Genomic DNA, 18,212 nt, shown 5'->3' with positions numbered 1-18,212 from the left:
GTTTCAATACTGCTAGGAGTTTCTTCTTCAGAATTTAAAACAAAGAATGGTCTATATTCTATAACATGGTCACAGAATAATGACTAAAAACGAATGATAGGGTATAAATACGGAATCATCGTAAAAGACTGACAGTACTTATATGTCATCTATAAAATAATAAATACGCCAAACGGGCATTAGTCACAAAGATATTTAAGAAAAAGAAAACTGTGATAGGTTGCAACCTACACGACGCAAGTAAAGAGCAGCCCTTAGCGACTCGCTATCACAGTTTTCTTTTCTTTTTCTTAAATATCTTTGTGACTAATGCCCTTTTGGCATATTTATTATTTTATAAATGACATATAAGTACTGTCAGTCTTTTACGATGATTCCATAGTTGTACCCTATCATACGTTTTAGTCATTATTCTGTGACCATGTTAGCAGTATTGAAACCAGGTTAATTTGTTAAAAATAGGGACCGAGGGCTGTTTTTCTTTCAGTTCTAACTATTCACGGTCTCTGAACGTGCAGACAGGTACAAAATTTTGTAGCAGCCTTAGCTTATGCCTGATGACTAGCAACTTGCCTCGGTTTCACACGAATAGCACTAACGAGGGAAACTTCCCATTGCACCCCGTTAGATTTAGTTGTAAGATGCCCCAATTATTAGCCCGTCAAAAACTAAACACAGACCAAGCATGAAAACGGGAAGAAGGTGTCCGTAACTTTGAAAAAATGGGCAAAATAAAAACAGCCAACGGTCCAAGCTCGAGACGTGCAACATCGAGCAAATCTGACCAGCCACGGCATCGTGGTTGTGTGGTCGCGGTATTGGATTGCGAAGGGGGAGATCCGTGTTCAAATCTTCCTCGGGCTCCACAGTCCGGTCATTGAAGTGTCTGTTCGCTGCACTCATATTCGTGTCTGTGTCATTGTGTAACGTCGATTTGCAACAGCGAGATGTTACCTACAGACGTACGTACTTATTTGTTCTGCATAAGTACCAAATGTTACGACTCTTGCGTTCCGTTTTGGAAGTTTTGGCGCTGAATTTCTTTGTTGTAACATAGTTCACACTCGTTTATTTCTTGTTTTCATTTCTGTGTGAGGTCTATGCGGCATCTCGCCTGCTCTCACTATTCATCACGTTTGCTTGCGACGGTAGTGTATTCTTACCATATGACTCCTATTATACAACCAGTGTATAGTACGGCAAGTGACAAGACTACAGAAGGAGAACAGACACGTCAGTGACCGGACGGGCAGTTCATAAATTTGTTAAAAAATGAAGGGGCGCGAGGGAGATTCGAACACTGACCTCCCGCTTTGTAGTACAACACCATGACTACAGAATCACAATGCCCAGCTTCTTACAAATGCGCTCGATGTTGCACATCTTAAGCTTGGACCGTCCACTGTTTCTACTCTGGTTTTTTTATTTTTTATTATTATCTGAGAGGGTGCGATGGGGAGTATCCCTTGGAAACATCTATGGCCGGACGACTTGTTTGGCGTAGTCGTAATAAATTACACACAATAGTTTTTCTCGTGGATCAGTCTATTAGTCAAAGCCGTGTCAAAACCCCTACAGTAGTCCCTGAGATTAGCCTTCAAATACTGACAGAAAAACGCAGCAGGGAAATTTAATTTATAATATGCAGAGACGAAAATTTTACAGAATCCCATTACTGCAGCTCGTCAGGTTCCTGGAGAAACCTCTAGAGTCTAGAGCGTCTTAACGCTGCAAGCTCTTTACGTAACCTCTGTTCAGCAGTATGGCTTACGCTCAGACATAACACAGTTCACCAAACGCTGCGCCTGTCGATCAGATACGTTGGCTAGGGTACGAACTACCTCCACACCGAGAAAGCTTTTGGTAAACCTCATGTACAAATTGTCTCAATTAGGCATTCCACAAAAGTTTCTAATGAGGAAGCGATTCTGCGCAACAAACGTTTTAGCACGCTCAAAAATGGATCGCTGGGATGCCACAAGGCTCAACGCTAGGTCCTGTAATATAAGCATTCTATGTAGTGTACCTAAGTTCGAACGCGAGGTGAATGCCTTAAAAGGCAAGCACACTAGCGTCTAAGCACAGTCACAACCGTACTTTCACAGCCACGAAATTTTAAACGTGTTGAGATTAGCACTCTCTGGCGCGATGGTGGACTATATTCAAGAAAGTTAGTAGGAGTAATCCATTAAATTACAAGCCCATATCGTTAACGTCGATATGCAGCAAGATTTTGGAGCATATACTGTGTTCGAACATTATGAATTACCTCGAAGAAAACGGTCTATTGACACACAGTCAACATGGGTTTAGAAAGCCTGTGAAACACAGCTAGCTCTTTATTCACATGAAGTGTTGAGTGCTATTGACAAGGGATTTCAGATCGATTCCGTATTTCTGGATTTCCGGACGGCTTTTGACACTGTACCACACAAGCGGCTCGTAGTGAAATTGCGTGCTTATGGAATATCGTCTCAGTTATGTGACTGGATTTGTGATTGCCTGTCAGAGAGGTCACAGTTCGTAGTAATTGACGGAAAGTCATCGAATAAAACAGAAGTGATTTCAGGCGTTCCCCAAGGTAGTGTTATAGGCCCTTTGGTGTTCCTTATCTACATAAACGATTTGGGTGACAATCTGAGCAGCCGTCTTCGGTTGTTTGCAGATGACGCTGTCGTTTATCGACTAATTAAGTCATAAGAAGATCAAAACAAACTGCAAAACGATTTATAAAAGATATCTGAATGGTGCGAAAAGTTGTAGTTGACCCTAAATAACGAAAAGTGTGAGATCATCCACATGAGTGCTAAAAGTAACTCGTTAAACTTCGGTTACACGATAAATCAGTCTAATCTAAAAGCAGTAAATTCAGCTAAATACCTAGGTATTACAATTACGAACAACTTAAATTGGAAAGAACACATAGAAAATGTTGTGGGGAAGGCTAACCAAAGATTGCGTTTTATTGGCAGGACACTTAGAAAATGTAACAGACCTACTAAGGAGACTGCCTACACTACGCTTGTCCGTCCTCTTTTAGTATACTGCTTCGCGGTGTGGGATCCTTACCAGGCAGGACTGACGGAGTACACCGAAAAAGTTCAAAGGTAGGCAGCACGTTTTGTATTATCGCGAAATATGGGAGAGAGTGTCACAGAAATGATACAGGATTTGCGATGGACATGATTAAAAGAAAGGCGTTTTTCGTTGCGACGAAATCTTCTCACGAAATTCAAATCACCAACTTTCTCCTCAGAATGCGAAAATATTTTGTTGACAGTGACCTACATAGGGAGGAACGATCACCACGATAAAATAAGTGAAATCAGAGCTCGTACGGAAAGATATAGGTGTTCATTCTTTCTGTGCGCTGTACGATAATAGAGAATTGTGAAGGTGGTTCGATGAACCCTCTGCCAGGCACTTTTGCAGAGAATCCATGTAGATTTAGATGTATATATCCGTTCGAAATGGGGTATAATCAATGGACATCAGCTTAAGAATATACGAACAGTTGATCTATCTTATGGTCGACAGTGGCATGTGAATGCTTCAAACAACTGCAATAGCGTCTCTGGATTCTGCACACTACAGCCAAAACTGAGAAATTTGGACCAGATGCTTGCGCTAGGGTCTCCTTAAGCGAACCATCAGAAATTTGTGGAATTTATACGTGAGAAAGCTTCCACATTGTTCACTAACTCTGCACTAGTCGACCACAAACATACGAGGACTATTCCGAAAGTAAGATCCGGTCGGGTCGTGAAATGGAAGCCACTGTGAGAACAAAAAAGTTATCTGATTTGCTACGGTTACCTACAGCTTCCAGCTACCTCTATTTAGTCGCCCCTCCGACTTACACGTTTGTCGTAGCGTTGTACCACCTTTCCAGTACCCTCGTCATAGAAGGCAGCCGCCTGTGCTTTCCGCCAATTCTGTACGATTGTCTATAGCTCATTAACGGTGCCAATAAGTTGTCTTTAAAGCCAGTGGTTCATGTGATCAGAGATGAAACTCAGGGGTATCCAGTTACGGGCTGTATTGTGGGTGATCAAATACTTCCCATCGAAAACGCTACAGGAGCATCTGCATTGTCCTTGCAGAGTGTGGCTGACAATTGTCATGAAGAAGGAACAGTGTTATGTGGGCTGCATGACATCAGGCGAAATCTCTCACTTGGTCCTCATACTTCACGGGAGAGACTGTTTAGCCAGGCATCTTTATGTGCCCAGAACTGAAAAGAGCGACGTGACGCGATCGACGAGCATACAAGAGGCACTGCCCTCCACATCTGTGCAGAACTTTATCGGATTGTCACTGTTGTTTCCACTTCGCGCCCGATCGGACCTCACTTTCCAAATAGCCATCGTATGAAGGAGTACCCGAGGCATAGGAAGACAGCATACTTCCTCCACATTGGGGAAACGTTTGGTAAGCCTCACAAGGAGGCATCTCACTGCACATTTTCTTGTGATTGCCTAGTTCATAGTAAAGAATCACTCTGTGCAGGACAGATGTGATAACGCGATTAAAACTGCATCACCGGACTCTCACAAGGCTCGATGTTTGGTCCCATATTATGTACGGTACAAATAGTGTGCGTCAGCCGGAATGTGGGGACATTGCCTTATATGTCGAGAACACTATCATGTTTAAATATAGTCAGAACTGTAGATTTATAGCTAGGAAATTTCAGAAATGTATATAGCCACTTGCTACAAGATGTAAAAAATAAATAAGAAAAAACCAATCCGGCCTCAGTTTCAAACCGAGATCACCTCGCCCTCGCTCCCCCCCCCCCCCCCCCCGCCTCCCCCTCTCACACACACACACACACACACATATGCACAACTAGAAAATGTTGGTTTATGTTGAGTTTGAGTGACTTCGTGTCACATTTACCCATAGGAAAAGGTAGGAATCAGCTCTTTGCAAGTAGACAAACAGAGCTAGTAGTAAGTGATGCACTACAACTATTCCCGATGTATGCACTAGTTAAGTCTTTAAGTGGACTATCAAGCATTTGATTTTGCCTAAAATTTGTACGGTACGCAAATACGACCGTTGCTCGCCATAAGTATGCCAAGAATCTGCTGTATTAATTCTGCAATCTCTAGTTAACGATGAGAATTTTTTCCAGAAACACGCGTTGTAGGGTTCTTAAGTGGATAATCAATCTATGATACCATCGAAAAGAAGTAGAATATGTATGTACGAAAGTTTTCACTTCACTCAGCGATTAACTCATTTGTTATGATGTCAATATAGAGACCTGTCTCTACGATCATTAAGTAATTATATACGGGGCAGTCAAATGAAAACGAGGCAGATGGAAAAAAGTAAGTAAATTGTTTATTATTTCAAAAATAATCACCATAACTGATAGTACATTTATCCAACTGTCAGATCAGACATGCCTTCATGGAAAAATGTTTGCGGTTACCATGATTGTATCCAGGTTTGCACCTATTCGTCCAAAGCAAATAGACGGCCACGAATGTTTCTCTTCACGTCTCCAGATATATGGGAATCGCATGGAGAGACGTCGGGGAAGTAAGGAGGATGTATAAGGGCTCCTCAGCGGAACGTCTGCAGCGTAATTGAAACAACAGGCACGCCAGCGAATACTTTCGAAATAATAAACGTTTTGGTTACTTTTCTACATCGTTTTCATTTGACTATCCCTTTATAGTATAGTATCATACAGATATTGGACGTGGATACGTAAAATTCCATCACGGTTTAAATTACGAACTTAGGATGTTCAAATGGCTCTGAACACTATGGGACTTAACTTTTGAGGTCATCAGGCCCCTAGAACTACTTCAACCTAACTAACCTAAGGACATCACACACATCCATGCCCGAGGCAGGATTCGAACCTGCGACCGCAGCGGTCGCGCGGTTCCAGACTGTAGCGCCTAGAACCGCTCGGCCAACCCGGCCGGCGAACTTAGGGTGTGTTTCGCGTAATCCTAGGAAATGAATATAATGCAATGAAATACGTATTTCCGAGGATGAAGATTGCAGTTAGCATTATTTCGACGCCGTGGTGTTTAGAGATGAGGTACTTACTCCGAAGAACGCGAAAACTATCTGTGACCCATTCAAGGGATCCATGTTGGCATCTGCATGATGAGATAGCCCAGTGGAAACTTAAATTAGGTTCGCTGGCCGGACATTTCAAACCTGCTCTTCCCCAATATGGGTAAAACATGTTACAACTGTCCAAACCCGTGGCCTGCACTTCGAAGAGATGATGGAACAGACTCTCCTGCACCCGTACACCTTCGAGAAAGGTGTCCGTTGAGCTCAATTTGGACACCAAGGTGAAATACCGCTTTGCACCGTGCTGCTACAAAAATAATCTGATCGTACTCACGCAGTTGCACTGCCAAGCATGCTCTCGTAACCTGTACTACCACGGTATAGACATTCGAGCCCTCCACCCTGTTACTGTTTGCCCCATTATTCGCTGCTTGAATATTCAGTGCTGTGTCGGTAACACCAGCAGGATGACATGGCTGAAGGCAGACGCAGAATACGACAGAACAGAATGACTCGAGTTACCTGTAGCGCTGCTGGTCGGCGCCGACGGCTTGCGCCGGCTGCACCCACTTCTGGGCGCAGCCGGCGGCCAAGTGCGCCTCTGCAGTCCCGGCGGCGTAGTATATTGCTTCTGTGGAGTCCCCCCCCCCCCCCCCCCCCTTCGCCGCACCCTAGCAAACCAGCGTTGCGGCAGGCGGCCACGTGACCGGCCCGCTGGCTGGCAACACGGCTCGCGCTTGTGGGCAATGCACTGCATCCTGCTTGGAAGCCACCAAGGTCAAGGCCTGTACCCGAAATAGGGCTGCTCGATTGGATACTGCGCCGCCTCGTCCGGCCACAGCGCCGCAGTCGCTTCCAGGAACTGTAATATCCCGTTGGCTGCCATCTCATACCGCACCCCGGCAAGAACAGTGGCACAACCCAAAAACGCAAGACCTGAGAAAACTCGGCTTAAAGAATTAATTATTTGAAATATAAATAAAGCTTCCTTTGAATTTCAAGTTAGTGTTGCAGGCAGTAAATTCTATATACAGCCTCACTTACCGGTTAATCACCTCTAGTCGAATTGCTTGTGAAGTGGCAAAACTCCCGAAACTTGGCTACACTGCATGTTACCGGAAAGTTGAGTGCAGCTGTGTGTTTGAGCGTCACTTGTTAAGAAGCTCGTATTCTTAAATTGTTGTAAGAGTCGGGCAGTTTGCATTACAACAGCGAATTGATATTGTGGAGCGTTGAATAAAGATAGGCTCCGTCAAAGAATGTAAAGAAATGATTCAAGCGAAGTATCCTGGTAGGAAACTCCCTACGACCAGCAATATTGAAGATCTGTGCAAGAAATGGCGTGCTGTAGGATCCGTTGAGAACGTGCAGATGGATAGGTGACCGACAATGAGGACCGCTGAAACTATAGGCACAAGTCCATGCGTACATCGTGTACCAAAACGTATGAAATTAAAAGCTTATCGTGCGACTGTGGTCCAAGAGTTGAAATTTGAGTATCAGTATAAAATAAAAGAGTTCATTAGGGCATTTCGCTGTTAACATTAGCTGCTAACACAAACCACCGTGACGTGTGTGGCAGAGGGTACGTCCTGTACCAGTTATTATGGTTTATTTCCGTTATTTTCACGTATGGAGCGCGGGAAGAATGATTGTCTGAATGCCTCTCTCTGTGCTATAATTATTCTGATCTCATCCTCATGATCCCTTTTTGAGCGATACCTAGGGGACTGTAATATCCTAGAGTCATAATGTAAAGCCGGTTCTTGAAACTTCGTTAATAGACTTTCTCGGGGTAGTTTATATCTATCTTCAAGTCTTCCAGTTCAGTTCCTTCTGAATTTCTGTGACACTCACGGACAGATCAAACAAGCCTATGATCATTTGTGCTGCCCTTCTCTGCATACGTTCAATATCCCCTGTTAGTCCTACTCTTACGGCTCCCACACAATTGAACAATATTCTAGAACCGGTGACTTATAAGCAGTCTCCTTAGTAGACTGACTGCACTCCCCCGTATTCCCGTATTCTACCAATAAACCGAAGTCTACCGCCTGCTCTATCCACGATTGAGCCCATGTGATCATTCCATTTCATGTCCCTACAAAGCATAACACCCAGGTATTTGTGGGAACTGACCGATGCCAGCAGTGACTCAGTGACACTGTAGCCATAGGATACTACGTTTTTTCGTTTTGTGAAGTGCACAGTTTTACATTTCTGGACATTTAAAGCAAGTTGTCAGTCTTTCCACCACTTTGAAATCTTATCAAGATTTGACTTGATTCTTTCAGACAGTACTTCACTATAGATAACGGCATCATCTACAAAAAATCCGGGGTTACTATTAATATTGTCCGCAAGGACATTAATTAATATGCAACAAGAACAGAAAGGTTCCCAACACACTTCCCTGGGGCACACCTGGAGTTACTTCTACATCTGCTGATGATGCTCAGTTCAAGATAATATGCTGCGTCCTCCCGACCAAAAAGTCCTGAATACAGTCACAAATTTCACTTGATACCCCATGTGATAGTACTTTTGACAATACGCGTAGGTGTCGTGCTGAGTCAAATGCTGTTCGCAAATTAAGAAATATTGGGTCTAAGTCACTGCCTTGATCCAAAGCTTTCAATGTCATGTAATAAAATTGCGAGTTGTGTTTCATATGATAAATATTGTCGAATTCCATGTTGGTTGGCATTGAGGAAGTCATTGTATTCAAGATACCTCATTGTGTTTGAGCTCAGAATATATTCCAAGATTCCACAACAATTCGATGTTAAGGATATTTGACGGTAGTTTTGTGGATCCGTTTTGCTATCCTTCTTGTACACAGGTGTGGCTTATACTTTTTTCCAAGAACTGGGCACGGTGTTTTGTTCGAAGGACCTACGATAGATTATAGAAGAGGGGCTAACTCAGTCGCAAATTCCTGACAGGGATTCCATCGGGCCCTGTAGCTTTGATCATTTTCAACAATTTCAGCTGTTTCTCAACACCCCTGACACTAATACTTATTTTCATTGTTTTGCTTCAAGTCAGATGAGATCTGGTTTTAATTGTCAGATTATGTAAATTCCAGAATTGGACATAAAACCCACGTATTCTGCGTCATGAAGAACCTCTCCACTCAGAGAAGGTAGGTGTTTGGTGTGCGTTGTCCGGCAAGCGCATTATTGGTCCCCTATTTTTCAATTACGCTGTAAAGTTGTAAACAGTGCCAGATATCTAGAGATTTTTTTACTCTTTCTATGCATAATTAACAGATGCAGAGAAGCTGTATGCAATATTCCAACAAGATGCAGGAGTCGCTCACACATTCAACCAAAATATGGCCCCCATCACTGACGTGTTCCCCTGGGGACAGACTCGTCAGTAGAGGTCTCTGGCCTCCAAGGTCCCCGAACTTCACACCGTGTGATTTTCATTTATGGGAGGGACACACTAAAAATTAAAGCGTATGTTGACAGTTCTCGCAAAAGAGATGATCTTAAACGGAACATTACTAGAGAAATTAACTATATCACACCTGCAGAATGACAGCGGTTTGCTGGTAACGTCATTACACTAAATCAGCGATGCCTGGAGGCCCATAGCCATCACTTCCAGCGTCTCTTATAAACAGGTAACTACAGGTTTTGGTACTTTTCGTGCACGTTTGAGCACTTTGCACGTATTTTTCAATGACGTAAACTAAAGATGCCGTTTTCCGACTTGGGTCACTTTTCTTGCCGGGGTGCTACGTTGGATTCGGTATCGCAGCTGCACTAAGCCATAGGTGTCTGCGAGGGATGTCTAGACTTCCTGTTCATTATTAAATTCTCACTCATTTCTAACACTGATTGCCTGCAGTTCTGCGGAACCTCAGATTAAGCACTGTAGAGGTGACGGCAAATCTTGTGGCTTTAGCAGTCAACGTGTACCTTGGTTTGTTTGGTTGTCATGCAGTTCACAGGAATTGTGCCGTCTCCTTGCGCACTAAAGTCAGTTGGTAATTTTCATGTTCGTGAATCATAACTGCGATCTATCGCAATTACCTGGACAGAAAGTTTTATGTTTACAGTTACATGGTGACCCAGAAGTTTTCCCCTGTTTGCAAACATTTATAAGGCTTAAAATATGGCACATGGACAATATCATGAATCGCATCTGACTTATTCAAGTTTTTGTGTACATACGTACTTACTGATATTCTGTTTGTTATAGCGCCCAATGACTGACGGCAGCGGAATCGGATGCCATTTGCAAACAACTTGTACTCTAACCAGGAGAAACACCAACACACACTGGACTCGCATTCGGGAGGACGACAGTTCAATCCCGCGTCCGGCCATCCTGATTTAGGTTTTCCGTGATTTCCCTAAATCGCTCCAGGCAAATGCCAGGATGGTTCCTTTGAAAGCGCACGGCTGACTTCCTTCCCCGTCCTTCCCTAATCCGATGAGACCGATGACCTCGCTGTTTGGTCTCTTCCCTCAAACAATCCAATCCAATCCAAAGACCAACATGCCCTCTGGATCACGAGACACGGACACCAAAAACAGTGCAGAAAAAAATCCCAGACATCTTACCATAGACAGCCACTAGGTGTTAAAAGCATCAAGATGCGGTACGCGAAGTTTCAGGAAACCGATAGCGCTGTGATCTCTTTAGAATAGGATGACCTAGACCTAGTTTAGACAGTGACAGATGCCTTCGTGAGAAGCCCCAAGAAATCAGTTTGCTATTTTCTCTGGACTGTTTTTGGTGATTGTGTCTCGTGATATCAGACGACACATTGGGCTTTCTCCTGGTTTCAGTACAGTACATGTTGTTTGAAAATGGCTTCCGATTCTGCTGTCGTTACGGCACTAGGCCCTATGACAAAGAAAGTAACAGTCAGTATGCATGTACACAAAAACTTGAATATTACACATACAATTCAAGATAAAAAGTGTTCGTGTATGTTTCATATTTATGGCTCATTAATTTTGGTAATCAGGAAAAGTCTTCTGGGACACCTGTTATTATGTTATCAGTGAGATGTATGGCAACATGTTCACCATTTACTCGATTTCTAAACCTGACTTTTTTAAACTTGCATACAGAGTGTTTCACACTTAACTATGTTCGGTTTCTTTCTCTCTTTAAAACACACGCATTTACACACACACACACATCATACTACTAGACATTCAGAAATTCTTCTGAGAAGTAGGAGAAGTTATCGAGCCGATACGATTTCACTTCGTGTTTGATGTTAATTTTACTGCCCATTTAATTCTCCACATCACTCCCTTGGTGTTCAAAGATTTATACGCTGAATACCTCTCTCGTTTCTGTACCACGCTATGGGGAAATGTCAGGTAATGTTAATAATTTCTCCTCCTTTATGAATGTCACTGTTGTTCTCAAACTTGAATTGATTGTTGACAACAAACTTCACAAGGGAGTAAACGTATGTGAGGTTGTTGTCAGTATACCCAACTGTATAAAAAACCTGTCTGTGAGAGATTCTAGGGTGGATACCACGTACCGTAAAATTTTGCCATTCCATTGTGGCAGTTTGGCATCGTTTGTCCACGATAAGCTGACGATTGGTGCGGTGGCTGTCGAGAACTGCAATGCCTCCACAGGGGCTTGCATCAGTGCTGGAATTGCTTTCCGCCATTTGTGCTGAATATTTCCCGCTTAACCCTTTCATACCCTCTGGCTACAATTATTTACATTAACTTTTACTGTGTCTCAGGTGCAACATAAATATTTTTTCCCGGTGGAGACATGAGATACAAATTTTTGAATATTCAACATTTTATGATGTGCAAGTGCTGCCAACATTGGGCATTATTATGAAAATATCAGCAAGTCACTGTAGCACTCCGTAACAGCCCGTTATGACCAGAGTACACGGATGGGGTTGATTCGCTATATTCCACTGCAGAACTCAATATTGTTATTGTTATTTTGCATAGTAATTACTGAATGATAATTTTACTACTTATTACAATAGGAAATATTTCGTAATTAGTTATTTTAGCCCATAAAATGAAGCCAAGTGAACAAAGTATGTTTTGAAAACGGATGCATATTTTTGTGTAAATCTTCAATCTAAAATCATTAAAAACTTATCTAATAGCATAACCACACGAAGAAAAATTTCTCGTCCTCCATAAAAAATTCGGACCCGAAAGGGTTAAGTGACACTTCCGTCGGATCGGAAATCACCTATCTATTGATATATTCATGCTCGACAGTTTTACCTGCAACTTGTGTTTTATTTATTTATGGAAAATAATGACAAATGAAAGTAGATGAATGTACAACCTCGACACTATAAATCGAAAGTCAAAAACTGATTTTTGGACTCTGTTTGTACATTGCATTCATTGAACTCAGCACAGCAGGAATGGTTATATAGTGGAAGTAACTACACCTGACGGAATTGTCAAAATGATATTCACTAAAGATCATCGTCATTTGTGTTTGATTCAAGATCATCATCATAATCACTTGACTGCGTGGTGTTGATGATAGCTTCATCGACGATCATTTTCGTTATTCCATCTCGAGTTCAATACTCTCGCTCCGCCTGCTGCACTTTCCTGCAGTAGTCTTGCCAGTCCTGAGCAATAACTGAAACGACAGCTGCGTTTACAAGATCCTGCTGTCAACACTGGGCGTGTCACCAGTGACATTGTTCTCCTTGACAAACTGCCTACTGGCTTCTGTCTCGGGTTCTTCGGCTGACGTTCATCTAATGATTTTTCTGACGTTTCGCTAGCACGAGTGGCTGGCATTGTCAAAGCTTCACCCTCCATTGCCGGTGGTGAACTGGAGCCGAGATCGCGGGCGCAGACTATTATGTACCTGGCGCGCCAACGTCCGAGGGCTTCTCCACGGTCATTTCCGGTGCGGCTCTCCTCTTGCTACCTGCGACGGTCGTTCGCTGCAGTACGGGAAGCCAGGATCCGTTTACCTTAAGGCTTTCCTCTTTCTTGTTCAAACTGTTCGCGTGTTTTTGTATTTCCACAGATTCTCTGAACAAGCGCGTGTGATAGTGCTTCTCTACAGCCAGAACTTCCGTGTCGACGAATTTTATTACGTAGTCGGTCTCATTCAGTGCGTGCTCTGCCACGGCCGATTTCTCCACTTGCCCCAATCTGCAATGTCGCTTATGCTCTTTGATCCTGGTGTTAATGGATCGTCCAGTCATTCCGACATAAACTTTTCCGCATGTGCATGGTATACGGTATATTCCCGACATTGCAAGTGGGTCTCTTTTCTCCTTCGCCGATCTGAGACACTCTTTGATCTTCCTTGTCGGTTTGAAAATCGTCTTTACGCCATGCTTACGCAATATACGGCCGATTCTGTCCGTCACTCTGGGAATGTAGGGCAGAAAGGCCGTACCCGACATTTCTTTTCCTGATTCCTTACTTCGCCGAGTGTTTGGCTCTGCTACACTTCTAATGTAATTTGTGGAGTACCCATTGCTCCTCAGGACAGTTTCCAGGTGTTGCATTTCTCGTTTGAGGTGTTGCGGCTCACATATTCGTCCTGCTCTCGTTACGAGCGTACTAATCATGCCTCTTTTCTGGCTCGGGTGGTGGTTTGACAGTTTGTGCAGGTATCGGTCCGTGTGTGTCGGTTTTCGATACACACTGTGTCCCAGATTTTCGCCGTCCCTTGTGACCAACACATCTAGAAATGGCAGTTTCTTGTCCTTTTCTACTTCCATGGTAAATGTTATGTTGGCATGGAGGCTGTTCAAGTGTCTTAGGAAGTCACCGAGCTGTTCTTCACCATGGCTCCACACCACGAAAGTATCATCGACGTACCTGTACCACACCTTAGGTTTGCAAGTCGCCGAGTCCAGTGCCTGTGCTTCGAATTGTTCCATGAAGAAGTTGGCCACCACTGGACTGAGAGGACTACCCATGGCTACGCCTTCCAGCTGTTCGCAGAAATCGCCATTCCACGTGAAATAGCTCGTGGTGAGACATGCATGGAAGAGCTTTCTGATGTCTTGCGGGAAAATGGAACCGATGTGCTCCAGAGCGTCATTGAGTGGCACTTTCGTAAATAACGAAACAACATCAAACCTGACCAGAATGTCGTTTGGTGCAAGTTTCAGTTTCTTAAGCTTCTCAATGAAATGTCCTGAGTCCTTAATGTATGTGTCGGTCTTCCCCACGTGTGGCTGGAGCAGAGAGGCCAAGTGTTTTGCCAGTTTATATTACGGTGATACAGGAGCGCTAACGATCGGTCTCAGTGGAACGTTGTTCTTATGGATCTTGGGTAATCCATACAGCCGAGGTGGTAGGGCTTCTGTGTTGCGCAGGTTTCTCTGTATGTCCGCCGGCAGAGAAGACGCCTTGATTAATCGATTCGTATTTCGTGTGATACGCTGCGTCGGATCTGCGCTTAGTTTTCTGTACGTCGTCGGATCTAATAGGTCTCGGATCTTTTGCTCATAATCTACGGTCTTCATTACGACGGTCGCATGCCCCTTATCGGCAGGCAGTACCAATATACCCTTGTCGGCGTTGAGATTCTTAACGGCTTGTACCTCTTCTCTCTTCAGGTTGCAAGCTGGTGGTTTTGCTCGGTGCAGTATCCTGGCTGTTTCAGTGCGTATTTCCTCTGCCCTTTCACAGGGAAGGGTCCGAATGGCTGCTTCGGTGTTGGCAATGATGTCCTCCATAGGTATAGTTCTCGGGATGATAGGGAAATTCCCTCCTTTTTGAAGAACAGACACTTCCTCTTCGGTCAGTTGTCGTTCAGTGAGGTTGATCACTGTGTGTGACATGTCGGGAATCGCCTTGTCGGTCTGCTTCCGGCATCTTTCAAACTTTTTCTTCTGTCGCTCGGTGCAGCGCTCGAGTTCGTTCTGCATGCTCCTGTGAGTGATGCTGTCGATCTTCTCCCAGTCGTCTCGCTGCATTCCGCTACTTAGTTGGTAGAAAATGTCCAGTAGTTCCTGATCCGTTCTTGCCAAGTCTCTCCGTGTTGTATGTATTCGCTCACGAAGAAAAGCTCGTTCCATTCTGTCGTAGATACGATGTGCTTGGGCGGTGGTGAATAGGCGCTTACATCTCAAGAACTTCGGTGTAGCACATTCATCTTGGCACCGTGACAGAAAGGCGAGAGAGGACATCAGTCGCGCTTTCTTCTTCCGTCGTTGGTCAAGGCGTCGGTACAATCTGCAAATCTCCTCCCCGTTATGTCGGAATGACTGGACGATCCCTTAACACCAGGATCAAAGAGCATAAGCGACATTGCAGATTGGGGCAGGCACGCACAGATTGGGGCAGGTGGAGAAATCGGCCGTGGCACAGCACGCACTGAATGAGACCGACTACGTAATAAAATTCGTCGACACGGAAGTTGTGGCTGTAGAGAAGCACTATCACACGCGCTTGTTCAGAGAATCTGTGGGGATACAAAAACACGCGAACAGTTTGAACAAGAAAGAGGAAAGCCTTAAGGTAAACGGATCCTGGCTTCCCGTACTGCAGCGAACGACCGTCGCAGGTAGCAAGAGGAGAACCGCACCGGAAATGACCGCGGAGAAGCCCTCGGACGTTGGCGCGCCAGGTACATATAGTCTGCGCCCGCGAGCTCGGCTCCAGTTCACCACCGGCAATGGGGGGTGAAGCTTTGACAATGCCAGCCACTCGTGCTGGCGAAACGTCAGAAAAATCATTAGATGAACGTCGGCCGAAGAACCCGAGACAGAAGCCAGTAGGCAGTTTGTCAACAAGTGGTCACGAAAGTCTCAACAATTTTGTATTGTTCTCCTTGATATTAGGTTTTATTTTGCTCCATGCCAATTCTATCGGATTAGGATCGCAGTTCTAGGGCGGTAAGCGGACTACTATCTGGCCTCTGCTCTCAGAGATTTTATCCACGACATACACTTTCACGGCTGGTTTGTTTTCTTTATTTTAGATAACAGTTCAGCTTTCTACATTGTGTCGGTACAGCTTATTTTCCAGTCTCGCAACCACTCTAACATCGTAACCCTGAAATCATATTTGTTAGGAATTCTGTGGAACTTCCTGCTGTGGTATTGTGCGTTATCTGTATAACTATATAACTGAGTGGGATATAAGGAACCACCATACCTGCAATCGCCCCACCCGTAGACGGCCGCTAGTTTTGTCCACCTCAAGAAATTCGCTGGTTAGTGGAAGCAATTTCTTGCCTGAAACGCCCCAACAAATTGAAACTTTGTGTCAGACCGGGTTCTCAGGTTCGAGTCCAGGTGGAACACAAGAGTTCAGTTTATCAGGAAATTTCAAACAGCATACACTCCATTGCAGGCTGAGAATTCGTTCTAGTTTCTTGCATCTTGCTGCAAGTACTTGCCGAACTTGTCATTTTCTAGGAGTTTTTCTCACACTTGCGGGAGATATGTGTGTTCAATACCGGCGCGAAAATATCAGTGTCGAAAAGGAGAATGACACGAAGACAGATAGGCCGAAAGAAATATACCACTGGAACCACCAAACAGATGTAATTGGCACCACCAGTCAAGTAAGTGCGAGACGGGATTACCAATTAATTTGGTTCATCAGAAACGAAAGCAGAATGGTAGTTCAGACGTCTTTAAATTTTAGCTGGGGCTCAATGTTAACATAAACGTAAATGCATTACATTTATGGTAAAAGAGTAATTAAAATGTACTCTTTTGGTGAGATACCGCGCCGCGGCGCATTGTTGTGTCTGTTATCGAATATTTCATTACACGATAGACAAGAGATGTTCGAAATTTACAAACGACATCCTCAAAGTTCTTAATCTACGTGAAGTCCTTTGATTTTAATTAAAAGAAAAGTGTTTCTTGGTAATATCAATATGTATACCTCTAACTTTTTTTCTATTTCTTATTTTTGTGTTGCGTCGCGATTTTTGTTGTTGTTGGTGTCTTCAGTCCAGAGACTGTTTTTATTCAGCTCTTCATGCTACTCTATCCTGTGCAAGCGTCTTCATCTCCCAGTACCTACTGCAACCTACATCCTTCTGAATCTGCGTAGTGTATTCAACTCTTGGTTTCCCTCTACGATTTTTACCCTCCACGCTTCGCTCCAGTACTAAATTGGTGATCCCTTGATGCCTCAAAACGTGCCCTACCATCCGATCCCTTCTTCTAGTTAAGTTATGCCACAATCTCCTCTTCTCCCCAATTCCATTTAATGCCTCCTCAGTAATTAGGTGATCTACCCATCTAATCTTCAGCATTCTTCTGTAGCACTACATTTCTAAAGCTTCTGTTCTCTTCTTGTCTAAGCTCTCTATCGTCTATGTTTCATTTCATATATGGCTACACTCCATACAAATACTTTCAGAAAAGACTTCCTGACACTTAACTCTATACTCGTCGTTAACAAATTTCTCTTCTTCAGAAACGCTTTACTTGCCATTGCAAGTCTACATTTTATATTCTCTCATCTTCGACCATCATCAGTTATTTTGCTCCCCAAACAGCAAAACTCCTCTACTACTTTAAGTGTCTCATTTCATAATCTAATTCCCTCAGCATCACCTGATTTAATTCGAAAACATTCCATTATCCTCGTTTTGTTTTTCTTAATGTTCATCTTATATCCTTCTTTCAAGACACTGTCCATTCCGTTCAACTGCTCTTCCAGGCCCTTTGCTATCTCTGACAGAATTACAATGTCGTCGCCAAATCTCAAAGTTTTTATTTCTTCTCGATGGATTTTAATACCTACTCCAAATTTTTCTTTTGTTTGATTTACTGCTTGCTCAATATACAGATTGAATAACATCGCCGGCCGGATTGACCGAGCGGTTCTAGGCGCTACAGTCTGGAACTGCGTGATCGCAGTTCGAATCCTGCCTCGGGCATAGAAGTGTGTGAAGTCCTTAGGTTAGTTAGGTTTAAGTAGTTCTAAGTTCTAGGGGACTGATGACCTCAGAAGTTAAGTCCCATAGTGCTCATAGCCATTTGAACCATTTGAGTAACATCGAGGATGGGCTACAACCCTGTCTCAGTCCTTTCCCAACTATTGATACCCTTTCATGCCCCTCTGCTTTTATGACTGCCATCTGGTTTCTGTAAAAATTGTAAATAGCCTTTCGTTCTCTGTATTTGACTCTTAGCATCTTCAGAATTTGAAAGAGAGTATTCCAGTCAACATTATCAAAAGCTT

At 43.6% G+C, this 18,212-nt stretch overlaps 1 long non-coding RNA gene across 1 annotated transcript in view; it reads right to left on the bottom strand.

Annotated features, from left to right (window-relative positions):
- The window catches only part of LOC126457416 (uncharacterized), a 28,338-nt gene extending 21,668 nt beyond the window's left edge, over positions 1-6,670 (bottom strand). The window contains exon 1 of the long non-coding RNA XR_007585467.1: positions 6,571-6,670. This is a non-coding gene — a long non-coding RNA (uncharacterized LOC126457416). The remainder of the gene's footprint in view (positions 1-6,570) is intronic.
- Between the last annotated feature and the right edge of the window lie 11,542 nt (positions 6,671-18,212).

The sequence above is a fragment of the Schistocerca serialis genome, chromosome 2, assembly GCF_023864345.2.
Source record: "Schistocerca serialis cubense isolate TAMUIC-IGC-003099 chromosome 2, iqSchSeri2.2, whole genome shotgun sequence".
Classification (NCBI taxonomy): Eukaryota; Metazoa; Arthropoda; class Insecta; order Orthoptera; family Acrididae; genus Schistocerca; species Schistocerca serialis.
This window is presented reverse-complemented; position numbering and strand designations above follow the sequence as displayed.